General features: G+C 39.1%; 1 long non-coding RNA gene across 1 annotated transcript; it reads left to right on the forward strand.

Moving 5' to 3' along the window:
* The first annotated feature begins 940 nt into the window (after positions 1-940).
* On the forward strand, positions 941-13569 carry LOC113943493. The gene is made up of 3 exons (XR_003526342.1): positions 941-1184; positions 5903-5939; positions 11221-13569. It is a non-coding gene; the product is annotated as an uncharacterized LOC113943493 (long non-coding RNA).
* Positions 13570-14167: the final 598 nt, after the last annotated feature.

Raw genomic sequence — 14167 nt, forward strand, 5'->3', positions numbered from 1 at the left:
TAATTAGCAAATCTGGGAAACTCTTATTGAGGGTCAAAATTTCACGCAACCTCCATACCCCACAAATTTGACAGAACTGGGTAATGCTACACCTGGTTAACTTACCTTTTTTTCCATAGCAACTTTTTTGATTCTACTTATCAGCTTCCCACTGTACTAAAAGAAAGCAGCAGCACCACCAATTTTGTTCCTTCTTGTTGCCTACATTTTATATTCCAGTTTCTTTGATGGATTGTTGTTTTGTTTTTTGAAAAGTGAAGTAAACTTCATATCACAGAACAAAATTGTTGCAAGAAAAAAATTGAAGTGATGGCTGAAAATAAATTAATACATAAGTAAATAAATAAATAATTAAGGAATTTGATCCTCACAGCTTTAATGTTCTGCACATAACCTTAGCATGACACTGCTCCCCATTGCCTGACAAAGCAGGCTACTGCTCTTGGATTATGCAGTTAATGCAGTTGGTGGTGAAAGAAATTCCTCACTGTACAGCTGCTCTTGTTAACATCCAGCTCATCAGCACAAAATGCCTTATCCATAAAATACCTCTTTAGCTCTCTTTTGTCCAAGAACGAGAACAGGAGCATCTCTGTATCAGTTTAATGAGACTGAAGTGTTTTGCTAAGGAAGAGGAGTTATGAGGAAGACCAAACTCCTCTCTCTAAGCAATTGTAAATCCGAAATTAAGAGGCTTCAAATGAGGAAGTATGGAGAAAGAAAAAATAACAGCCCTTTATTAGAGGATATATGTGTATTGCCAGAGCAACAAAAGAACACAAAACCAACCAAACAATAATCCTGTACCCAAAATCCCCCTTCAAAACGGAAACAGTTCAGTACTTTCTGCCTTTTGGCACAATTAAAACCACGATCGGGAGGGAGCGCTGTTGGATCACTGGAGGAGCAGAGCCTGCAGTTGCTCGGTGTTGGTCAGCAGGGGGCGCTGTTGGGCTCTGTGTGGGGCCCCGGTACGCGGGAGAAGGCAACGTGGTGATTTTGCCCCCACACACCAAGAAGGGGAACGGGAACAGGGGAAAAAGGGGGCTCTTCCCACGAAACTCATGCTGTCTGCAACTGGCTGTGGCTAGGACTTCCCCCACTCGTTGATGGGCACAAGCCTCTGCCAACACAGGAGTGGAGGAGAGGAAGGGTGGCCTGCTCCCCAAAAGGTTCCTCTGCAGGTGGGTCAAGACTCTGATGAAGTCCAAGCAGGTCTGGGCTGGGGGCAGAACAGGGTGCAGGAAAAATGAAGGCAAACTGGGGCCAGAAAACAGCCAGATGACCAGGCCTAAAAACAAAGTGAACCTTGGACCCCTCCAACACACTTTGCCTCAATTAGGGCAAAAGTGAAGTGCCTGCTGTTTCCCAAGGAGAGGGGAAAAAAACTAACCTCCCCTCACAGTCTTCTGACAGCCATCAGTCTGGAATGCAGGCCTGGTAGTTAGTTCTTTTGTGTATGTCAATCACTCCAGCCAAAAGAACTACCCTCCCGCTCCCTCCTTCAATATCCCTCTTTCAAAAGGATGCAGGGGAAAGAAAAAAAATCCACTTGGGTTTTTTTTCAGAACAAGTAAACCTATGACACTGACAGACACGTTATTCGGCCTCAAACAAGCGACATCTCATGGACTTGGAGCAGCCTGATCCTGCAAAATGTGGTGAAGGAAATGGGTGGCTGGAGAGACAATGGAAAGGAAGGAAAGCCACAGAATTGTTATTGAAAATCCCTAAGAATGCGAGGCATCACTTTTGTGTACAGACATCAGTAATTAAGCCCCTAGATAAAAAGTGAAGGCGTGAGTTGGGAAACAGATAACGTGACTGACTCTGTGGGATGGACCTAATCCATAAAACTGGAGGTAGTTGGAGGCATGCAGGAAATAAAATTAAGGTTAATTGAGGGAGCTTGCACTTCAAGGGTGCTATTTTTCTCCACTAAAGAAATTCTGGACAACTAACTCAGATGCAGAAATGCAAGTAATAAAGGCAGAGGGAAGCATAACAGATTAATTATCTGTGCAGACACTTCTGTTCTATTTAACAAAAGTGCTTGTGGCACTTTAATCAAGGCATGTTTAAAAAGACAAGAGATCATCTAGAGAGCTTTCTTACTGGATAATGATAGGATTTACTCCTGTGATTAGTAACAGCATCAGGTGTATTTAGCTCTTAAGTCATACTCACAAATAAATTTGAGCAGCAAGCAAACTTCTTCCTAATAGTTTAAAAGTCTTTGTAGACTCTCATGTCTGCATGATTTACACTGAAGAGGACAAAGAGTCTTGCAGAGCATTCACAGCCTTTGGCCTTGCAGAATGAACAATTATAAAGCAACAAAACACCTGTGGATCTACTTTAGGATTTTATCTCAGTACATAACTGCATCATGATGCTTTTACTCACCCTTCCAAAAGTGAATGATCCTTGTCTTGGAACAAGGCATCTATGCCAGAGGAGAACACACTCAGATGATTTGTCATTATTCCAGTTAGAGGAAACCCAATATGGACTACTCAAATAGCAAAAAAGACTTCCTGAAAACAATTTTAGGTGCAATAAAGAAACCAATCCTCATTTATATTAAGTACTTGCTACGTGCTTTGGAATTGTACTAAAGCTAGTTAAATGCCTTAATTGTTCACTAATTATTTGCAAGAAGAAAATCAAAATGCCTGAGAGAAATTATTAATGACAAACCACTCACTCAGAGATGCAAGTTCCTTGTACAACACCTGAAGTGTTACACTAATAGCTAATGAGTGTGGGTACTTACATGTAAAATCATCACCCTGGTCTCCTGTATTCAAACGGAAAGCATTTCTAGAGTGTGATATATTTTATTTTAAGAGAATTTGTAGGAATAGATCAGGTGCCTTTTTTTGAGAGACATTTTCAAGTCTCTAACCTGTCACAGACATTTACACTACGACCTTCTAATGCCCAAGGAGATGCACAACGTATGAAAGGTACAGATTATTTTTTATTTTTCCTGACCATTCTGTACTAGTCCAATAGAACAATTCCAATTGCAAGCCAAATACATATATTTATATCAGCCTTAGACCCATTCAAATAATTTTCATGGAAAAATCCTCTCGTGACAAACTGCGGTTTGTGTGTCCTCTAAACTCTCAAGAAAGACCACCTTGTTGGAATATTTTTTTGTAGTTAAAACTGCAATGTCATGAACTGTCTCCCTGGCATCTTACCATAGGCCAGAACAGAAGGTAATATAATGGGTGAACAGCAAAGGTAATATAACGGGTGAACAGCAAAAGAAAAGCAATAAATTGATTTGGAACAGTCCACTGTGAGATCCTGGATCTGAATCTCACGGAATTATTGATACAGGTCGGAACCAACTAACTGTGAGAGTGTGTGTGTGCATATGGGGAGGGGCTGGCCCTGGACCTGCAGGTCCATAGTAAGGCCTGCACATCAGGCCTGTGCTGAGGGCACAGGGCAGAGATGAAGGCAAGGCCTGCAGCCCACGCAGAGCACGTGGCACAGCTGAAGGCCCTGCAGCCTTGTCAGTCGGGCTGTCAGTCAAGGCAGAGCTGCCTGGCAGCTCACCCACACCACACCCCTGCAGCCTGGGACTGGCTACACAACTCACCCAGGACTGGAAAGCGCTGGTGGGATAACCTGCCTGGGAGGGAAAACTGAACTCTAGAAATACATGGGACTCCAGGTGGTCTCCCTGTCTTTCTCTTCTCCCTCTCTAGCTGGTACCATGTGAATCATTGAATTTTGTCGGCAACCATTTTTTTCTCTTTCCTTTCTCTACTTCTCTCTTTCTTTTGTCTTTACTCCTTTTAATCTGTTTTCTTTTACTCTTTTCCTTCTCTTGTGGGTAGCTTAAAATCAGTGAACTGTGTTTTACTAAAGCTGGTATATGAATTATTTTAGTGTGGGTGTTTCCTGTGGAATGGATCTTTATGCTGAATGTTTTAGTGAAATGCTTTTTTCTTGGTCGTATTTTACTCCTGTAAATACTTCTTGCCAAAATATCCTATTTTCTCACTAAATTAAAAAGCCTTTCTCCTAGAGAAGAGTGTGAGACTCTCCGGATGCTAATCAGAGGTTATAACAAACCAAAAGGCTTTTAAAAAGTTTTAAATAAAAATTTAACCTCTCTGGGCAGTTTATGGCTTAATCCAGAGTGTGACATCCACCTAAAGAAAATAAGAATTTTATAATAGTGTCATAGGTTGAGATTGGCCCCCCCTGAGAGGCTGGGGGCTCAGAGGTGATTGGGTGCCAGGACAGTGTTCCCTGGAGAGCCAGTCACCACTCATGTTGTTCACTTCTGCTCAAAATCATATATCACAGCACTGGAACCTGTTGGCAGTTCTGTCTTGGTTGTTTTGCTGTTGGTGTCTGCTGCGTGTAGATGGACAAGGCCAGGAGGTGGCTGGGCTCCCTCTCTTCCCCTCTGGTGGGGAGAGGGGAGCCCTGTGACCCCCCAACTCAGCCTTTAGCTAGAGTTAGAGTCAGCATTTGGAGTGTGTGCTGTGAAGGAAGAGATTCACAGCACCTGAGGTAAGAGGAGAGAGGCAAGCTTTATAGCCAAGCCCTCTTGCCCCTCCTTTTCTGCAGTGAAGCTGTAGAGAGGGGCTTTTCTTTCCCTCCACTGTAAATGGAGGAGAGGCTCAACTTGAAGCTGAGCCAAGAGACTGGGCCGTGGAGGTAGGCCCGGTGCTTGGGAGAAGAGTCTCAGGCGAAACTGGAGATGAGCCAAGAGCTCGAGAGTTGCCTGCTGAAGCTGACTGGGGGCAGCTGAGAACTGATGTGGAGGAATGAGGATTCCAGGATGTGGACGCTTGATAAGCTACACTGCAGCAGCCTACGAACCGAGGTGAGACACCGAGAGGGAGAAATCACCAGCAGCAGAAGAGCAAGGACTCAAAGCTATCTTCTCAGACTTCATGAGGAGGAGAGACTACAACAAACAACTAGAACTTGGTGAGGGGGGAGCGTTCAGGAGCCCAGAACACTCCCACAGCAAAAGACTGTGTTACATGTCAGCCTTAAAGGCTGCTCCTGGACTAAAGTTAAAGGAGGGGCTTGAAAGGACTGACTGATAGTAGTGTAATATATATATATATATATACTTGCCTTTAGTTTGTACAGTATTTATTTGTGTAAATAAATGTATATACTTCCCCCTTCCCCTACAAAAGCCTCTGGTCTGAAAGTTTCTCTCCGGTGTTAGGATAAATTGTGGGAAGGGGTAGGGAGAAGCCTAAAAGTTAGATTTTAGATTTCTAATGTGGCTCAAACTGCCACAAATAGTTAAATATGTGAACTAGAACTTGCCCATGTAAATCATGTAACTATCTTAATGCTGTGCTCTTGCAACTTGCATCTCAAAAGCCTTGCAGAACATTTCTTTTGGGGAGGGGGGAGAAAAGCATAACAAGTGCATTTTTTATTTATTCTGTGTGAGCAACAGAAGCAGTTTTCTATTTTCTTTGCCTTCTTTTTCTCTGCTTAAATTCACCTTCAGTATGATAAAATTCCATTGTAAAATGGAAAATTATTATACAGTCAGAAAGGAAACATATAGTAGTACAGGTTTTCAGCTTTTACAAATCAACTAACACAGATCATTTATATGATTAAGATTTACTTTGTAATTATAAATTTATGCATTTAAAGAGAATAAGATATATTTAAACAGTCCACTTTCTTCAAATATAGTTTGCTTTCATTTAAAACATCTGAAGTCTTCTCAGTTTTATCGAGGGATGTACTATTTATTTTCCATAACATTTTGTTCTTCTTCTTTCCTTTTCTCCTGTAATTTTAAATCTTCCAGTACCCAAAGGAATCCATAAAAATAAGCAATTTAAATTGACTCTTTCTATGCTGAATTATCCATTTTTGCCTCCCCCAGATTGCAATTTACATTCCAAGTGGTGTCTGGAATGAGAGTAAGTACTTCTTTTTTAATTTTGATGTGTATTCTGCTCCAAGCGCTATTTCTAGGACAGATTCATGCATCAAAAATTCACAACAACAAGAATATAAAATTGCCTTGGGATGACTATTTCTAGGGCACATTCAAGCATTAAATTTGTTCACTACAATAAGAAAATGAAATTGCCTTGGAACCTAGCATTTAACTACTTTTAAAACTGTCCTGTTGAGGTGATGTGCAGTAACCCCCTTTTGTCTACAACAAAGTGAACTGCATTAATTAAATAATTTTCAGTTTCCCGTTACATTTCACTCTTGGCAACATCAAAAGCGTAGATTTTTTTTTTCTTTTCCTTTTCAGAAGTACTTTGAAAGTATAAACCTACACATCTTGGATTCCCAGACTTTTCTAAGTCACATACATTTCTTGCATGTCTATTGAATAAATATACTATGATCCAAAGCCCTTGAAAACCAACAAAAATCTTTCCATTGACTTTAGAGAGCTTCAGGTCAGCTCAAACGTACTAAGTTTTTCTTGGAAGAATCCTAAGAATTCTGGGGGAAAAAATACAAACAATTGATTAGAAATTCTCTGTTCTTCTTTTTTTAACCCACGTGAAAAATGCCTCCCTACACAGTTGTCCGTAAATTAAGATATTCACAAAGCACTTTCAGAACAGAAAAGTTTTAGAGCTACAGAAAATGTAAGAACACCCATGAAACAGCAGGCTGTATCAAAAGAGTTAGAAAACGAAAAGCCACGTGCAGACTGCCTGTTGCATATTAAAGGCAGTCTGGGAAACTATCAAAAAAAAAATCCAAAGAAGGAAGAAAGCAATGCAGTATAATAAGTTTTTACTGCTTTAATTTGTTGGGCAAAATACTGACAAGAAGCATTCATAATGCTGAAATTGCTTCAAAACTTTTATTACATATTAGTACAAGGCAAACAGAATGTGTTAGATCTTACTCTTACAACTAGAACTGAGAATAAAGTAATGAAAAATATGCATGAGACCACTAAAGCTAGAGACTGAAACCTCATATTTCGTCTCACTTTGTGATGAATATTCACTTCCTGTGACCCATATGATTTTAAATCATGTGCTGCTTAAAAAACTGTAATAGTAACCTAAGCATAAGATGCAGAGGGATATATAGTAATTGTGGTAGTTTAGTCTAGGCCTTTCTTGGTGACCAGTTTGTAATCAAGGAAGTGCCCAGATTTACCCGGTATTCCCTATGATTTTTACGTAAGCCGGGGTATAAGAAGAAAGGAAGGAAGCCCCCCTCTTTCCTTCCGGCGGCTTTGGAAGTGCAGGTTCCCTGCTGTTGAGTCTGTCGTGTTGGGGAGTGAGGTCTGGTAAGGCCTTGCCGACCTTGGGAGACAGCGGTTGCCAGCGATCGTTCCAGCGTGACTCTCCGTTGTCCCAAGGAGAGCAGTAAGATATTCTTTTGCTAATTCTTTTAGTTGCTAGATCTTGGGCTATTGATCGTGTATATTTTATTTTGTTTGTGTGCTTTTTTCCTTCCCCCTTCCCTTTCCCTTTTCCTTTTGAAATTGTATATATATTTCAATTGTATATAACTGTAATATAAGTGTAAATATATTTATATATATTGCTTTAGCTGCCTCTCTCACTCATTTCGGTCCTCTTGGGTTTTTTTCCCTCTTCTCCCTTGGTTTGGGGGGGAGAGGGGAGTCTTGTGGTGAGGTTTGGGGACTTGGCAGGGAGCCAGCTTCAAGCCATATCAGTAATGTAAATATGATTTTGCAAATAGTAAATTGAACTAGAACTCATAATTTTAATTTTCCTGATAATAAGTGTCCTGTTTTCATGTTTGCTTCTGATCCTGGACTAGATTTGCTAAGTGATGTTCAACAGTACCTCAACTACAATTTTGGGGGATTGGTTTGTTGGCAATGTGGCAATGCCAACATTTTAGCCAGTTGTGCTATTACTGAGCCAAATATATATATACTATTAATAATTAGACCACTTATAAACCTTTTTTTTTAAAAAAATCAGTATTTTTAAGGCATGATGCCTGAAAAATTAGCTTTCTAAAATGTGCAGAAGGCATAAGATGAGTTTGAGGAATTATTCAGGAATTTTTAAATGACTGCACAAGTGAACCTGTATAGTGACACTAGACCTTGAAATTCAGAATCTTTAAAAGATGAAGTCTGTTTGGGTGTTCCTTGCACCTTTTGTACTTACAGCAATCTGCTTTTGACTATTTAAACTTCAAACTACCTTTTTAACTTTGTCACTCGCAGTCTGTCCAGGCTTATAATAAGGTGATAAATGCTACGATGTTACTGATTTCTAACATGCAATTCCATGCCAGACCTGTAATACATAGTTACTACAAACTTCTTATCTCAGTTTATGACACATTATACAAAAATACAAGATAATCAACCATAACTTCCTCTTCCCCTCAGTCTCCTTCAAAAAAAAAAAAAAAAAAAAAAGAAAAGTAGCTCAATATTGGGCTAAATGTCAAGTTCTCTCCTTTGTACAAAAACTGAGTCAAAAAACTGTAGCACCACAGCACCACAGTTAGAAACACCACCCTGCCTCTGGCAAAAAATAACATTTCTGTTGTTAACATTTCTTAATTCCTGTGGTACTGTTGCTGTGGGATTTATGGTGCTGAAAAAATCTCCAGAGCAGTTAATTAGGAGTGAGATAAGAAAGGGTTTATTTGCCAAGGCAAAAGATGTTACAAGACACGTGCCCCCGTGCCTGAGAGGTTACATTTTATAATACCACCCATCCAATCCCAGATGTGTCCACCCTGTGGCCTTTACTCTGGACTGCCCTGGGGTCCACCCCCTGAAAATGGGTCTGGGGTGCATTTCGGGACCACCTACTTCATCACCTTCATCATCATCAGAGCACAAAGGGTACATAGTTACCTAATTCTTGACCGTATTCTGTGGTTTAGGTCCTGATATGCTGTTCTGTCAACTGTCTAGGCCTTGCCTTGACAAAAGACTAAACATTTCTATTAGATTTGGGGCTATGAGTGATGTAGGGAGGATAGAATGGGGTAAGAGGGTTAAGGAATGTATAAACAAGGGTGCTACAGGGAAAGGGATAGGGACAAGGGACAAGGGATGCTGCTTTTAGAGTCAACCTATAAAACTTACAAGGCTTACCAATATTAGAAAAATAAAAAAAAAAAACATTAGGGGCTTAAGGCATCAGTACACAAGTACAGGGACAGGGAATGGCTTTGCTGTTTGCACAGGGACAGGGAATGGCTTTGCTGCCTGTCAACCTCTTTCTTGCACTACCAGAAATATAGCCCCAGAGTTAGGATGAGCTTTGGGAGCAGAGCAGTAGCTCAGTTCTGGTTGTCCTTAAACAATGCATAAACTGAAGAGCCAGACTCGCTGTGACTCACTTTGTGCTCCCTGTGAAGGGTGAAACAGGATTCTTGGAGAAAGGAAGAGGGAATAATTGTTCCCTTTCAATCAGCAAGTCTCTGTTCCTCACTGCCAGAAACATCACTAGAACCGAAACCATAATGTAATTATAAACCCTTTCTGAGAACTTTTAGTAGCTCCTGAGCAGAATAAATTACTGTCAAAAATATCAGAATTGATCTTTCCACCTCTAGGGGCTGGGGTGTTCTCAAAAGCAGAAAAAGAAACTGAAAAAGATGATCATTCACTGGAAGTGGTTCTGAAGCCTCCTGTGAAAGCAGTATTGGCCCCAAGAGAAGTCTATAAGTAAATAAACAACGCTGCTGCTCAGAGCTGGGGAAAGGATGCAAAGCCCAAAAGTAAAAGAGGGAGCCCAGGTGTCACTTAGGGCTGAGAGACTTGACTGTCTTAGCATGGAGCCTTGGAAATCCGTTCTTAACCACCGCTTAAGCATAAATGTTAAACATTAACACTGAAAAAGCATCAAAATTCATTTTAGACCCAAAAATTCCCAGCTAATTCTCAGCTAATTCTGCTAATTCCCAGTGCATCTGTCTTGATAATGCTGAGCTTTGCTGACCTCTGATTCTTACTGGGATTCAGGAATAACATCATCCCCTGCATAAAACTCCCGAGGAGTTCAATCTCATGAGTGTTCTGAGATGAATTTCGATCCAATAAGTGTTCTGAGACTAAATTTAACACTTACACCAAACCTGGGCAAACCATAAAAGAGCACCAGCCACCTCTGTCCCTTTGAGTGATTATGGAGCTGCATCCCAGCTGGGAAGAAATGGAGGGGGCTTTTGTCAGAAGGAAACACATAAAAAACAGGTAACACAATTCTGTTATGTTCAAGACATGCTTCATTTGCTTTCAAAATGAGGAAATAGGTCTCTGTTTCCAGGAGAGCAGCCGCTGTGGCTTTACAGACTCAGATCTGCTGAAGGCACGGAGAGATACTCGTTATAAATTACTATGTTTTTGTTTATTCTATTTCTATGTGGGCAGAAAAAACCTATTTCACATGCATGACATCAAAATTGCATACATAAATTCCGGAAATAGTTAGAGTATAAAGATTAAATTAATTTCAATAAAAGCAATAAAACTGATGTTGCTGAGTATTTGCAGACTGTGATTGTCAGCAAGAACTTGGATAGATTTCCTGATTTGCTCTTTATTGAAGCACAATTGATACTAATTTGATGAATGCAGAAATACTGACTATGGCTTTCAGTGAACTAACCTTGTTTAGGAATAGAGAGATATGAAAAGCATGCCACCAGTGCATGACAGCCTTTGTGTATAGCTTCCTTCCTTTTACCTTTATTACCTCAAAATGAGACAAATATGAATGCAAGTGTTAGCAAACCTGAATATGGAAAACTAGAAGTCCTGACCTGACAAATGAATTTCAGTTATTCCATCTGATGGAATATTCTTCTGTTTCTATTTGCTATTTTTTCCTAAGCGTGCATAGAAATAATTCAGAAAAATGTACATCTTTACATATTGTTTTCACTATAGCCACTGGTATGGATTTTTTAATATTTTGTTTTTAATAGGGCCAATTATATGAGAAGATCAGAGAAATGAAGGAGGTTATCTCAAAATAAAATTGAGTCACAGGATACAAGATTTGGCCTTCCTAGTATAACTCTTGAGTGATGCTCATAAACAGATCAGTCACAACGTGCATTACTAAAAGATACCCCCACAGACATTCCTTTCTGTTCATGATTGTGAGTGTTCATGATTCAGCTAAAAAAAAAAAAAAGAAGTCACTTTTCAGAGGAATGAAGTGTCAGATTTATTGGGTTTTTGTTTTAATTTTTTTTGTCTGGTTTCAGTGTTACCAGAAGGAATGGCCATACCAATAAGGAGACCCAAGACTTATTTCCTCATATAAAGCATCATCCACTGACAGGAGACTCCACACCTTATGGCTCAGAAGTACCACTGACTCCCACAGAAGTGTTATTAAAACTAAAATAAATAAAACTTTTTAGTTTCTTCCATGAATTGCAGCAGTGACCACAGTGGTACAATAGGTGAAGCACTCTCAGGTCACATTTATGTTCCTTTCTACAGTGATTTGGCTTGGAAAATATTTACATAAAAGGTAACAAGGTGCTTGGTGCATTCAAAGAAAGAATGACAATGGGTTTATCTTCCTCTAAACTTGTTTCAGCTGTTAAAGAAGGAATGATACAGCTCATGCTTGTACAGGATTACTCACCAATCCAACCAGTTTCCAAGATTTTTGCAGTCATTTGTGCTTATTCCTGAAAGAACAAATTATACATAAGATATTTGTGTTCTGTAGAGTTTAATTGGAAACACAGAGTAGGAAAACAGACATGAGAAAGAATGCTTAATTATTTAACAGCATTCAAATAACTAAATTACTCAGACTCAATAGCAGTCGGAGTGTGGTACAGCTAATGCTTTGAGAAGTTTTAGCTTCCTTTGATTATTTTATTCCATATAAATTGAAAGACATGATACGCATATTTTAGCTCATATTTTCAACTACTTTTCAGCAGATAATATGGCTAAAGGTCAGCAGCCAGCTTCGAAGAAAGGGAAATGGTGTCTCTGTGAAGTTAATTTGCTAGAAAGCAAAGGGCACAGTCCTGTAGTTGCTCATAACGCAAGACTGTCACTGCCTTCCCAGGAAGATGGAAGAGCTCAGTGTGGAGGATGGCTAGCAATTTGCAGTGCTGAGTCCGTGATGTGCAAATCTGCCTAATTTCCGAGAAATTATGTGTTAAATATTTTTATCACCAGCTGGAAAAACCACAGTGGAGAACATTAACAATATTCATAAATGTAAATACCTGAATTTTTAGTTGGCTGAACCTGTCATCCACACAGACGCCAATCACTACTAGGGATCAAACCCAGAAATGTCAAGACTTAAAGATCAGACTTCCATTGTATCAAGTGACAAATTGATCACCAAGATGGAATAATTAGTTTGTTCAGTTGCTGGAAACAGGTGTTGTGGGTGCTAGTTGAGATAATTTCTGCTTTGTTTTTTAGAATACCGCGTCTAAAGAAAATTAGGCATTGACCATAAAATTGGTTTTACACAGACTGAAAAACAGTCACTTGAAAGAAACTTTTAAGCTTTTACAACCTGAGCCAGGCACAAACTCAGAATCTGAAAGGAAGGGTCCTTCACTTGGACCAGACACACACACATACACACACTGCTTTAACAAAGGTAGAATGAATGTTGGTGAATGCAAAAGTAGCAGTTAACTTACTGCAACTATACTGCTGTTTCCTGCTCTATTTACATGGTGTGTAATTACTTGGTTGTATTACTTAGGCATCTACAGATGTGTAGCCATTAAATGAATTATTCATTCTTCTCAAAATAAAAGTTATAATTATGCATCAAAAATGAAAGTTGTAACTATATATCGCTTTCACTCTTTTCTCCTTTACTCTATGTCATTACTCATTTTTTCCACATGCATTATTCTGTCCAACCCTGTATAAGAAAATAAGGTAGATATATGGAATCATACATATCTTAACAGTAACTATTTTATTTACATAGACAAATGCAACCATGATTCCTGTCCATATAGATTTACACAAAGCTAATATAAAAATACATTGTCTACACCTTGAAAATAGAGAGTGTTTAAAAATTTATAAACTTTGTGATCCTCAGCTGCTTTTCCATGATCACGTTATCTTTAATTCAAACTGAAGGTTTTGTAAATTATTATAGACCAAAACCTTGGGGTTTTTTTTAAACTATGTATCAAAGGTAATCATCTACTAGTGATGTAGAATAAATTGTTAGTAAAATATATGAGGGTCTAAGTTTTATTCAGGAAGCTGTCCTGAGGCTGAGTTTGAATGAGCAACCTTGGTCTCTTTAAAGAATTCTCTTACTTGACAGAAAATAGAAAGCAGGGATGAAAAAGTCAGGGTAAATCAGCTTGCAAAATGATGAGCGATGGAAGCCTCATGACTTTTTTGTATTTTAATTACTCCTGATTTCACTGTAATGTCATAAAATGGAGGAAAATATGTTTATTATTTTGAAATCATTACTAAATTCATTGGGTCGTTAGGCACCATAGATCTCTTGCATGGAAATACTCCATTCTGTGCATCAGACAACTGGCTCCAGGACCACAGTTTCTGAAGGAGGTGTTATGCTGGCACTGAGCAGGAAATGACTTTTTCCTCTCATGACCAATAGTTCAGATTAAATTTTCTGATAAGCGTATTTTCAGTTTGAATTACTCAGAATGTTCTACTGACATCCAAATAATCCTCTTCAATGTTATGGAGTTTTGTGAAGATTACACTTTCAATTCTCATTAAATTTCTAAGTATCATGCACTTAAATTCTGTTTCAGATAACACAATCAAAACCTTCACTGAAACAAGGCAAGAGCATATTATAAAAACCACTGTTTTCAAAAGTGTTTCCTGAGAACCTAACTGAAACAAGCACTTTCTCATGAAAGGCTTCTATTTTGCTAAATTACCTCTTTCAACAACAAAAATGTCTCACAATATTGAGAGGCCTTGTTTTTCTTATGAAACCTATCTTTCCACTTTCTGTGAATAAATCTCTGTAACAAACTCTTACAAATGGTAATTTTCCCACATTTTAAGACTTGTGTCTGAAATGATGACATGTACCAAGGCTCCCTGTATTGCAGTGTCTGGCTGTGAAGGGTTCTGGGACGTTGCTACCTTATAATATACACCATGTGAATTACCTCTGAGATCATCAAGTCCAACCGTTGTTCCACTACCACT

This window comes from Corapipo altera, unplaced genomic scaffold (genome assembly GCF_003945725.1).
Source record: "Corapipo altera isolate COAL_440 unplaced genomic scaffold, ASM394572v1 61411, whole genome shotgun sequence".
Classification (NCBI taxonomy): Eukaryota; Metazoa; Chordata; class Aves; order Passeriformes; family Pipridae; genus Corapipo; species Corapipo altera.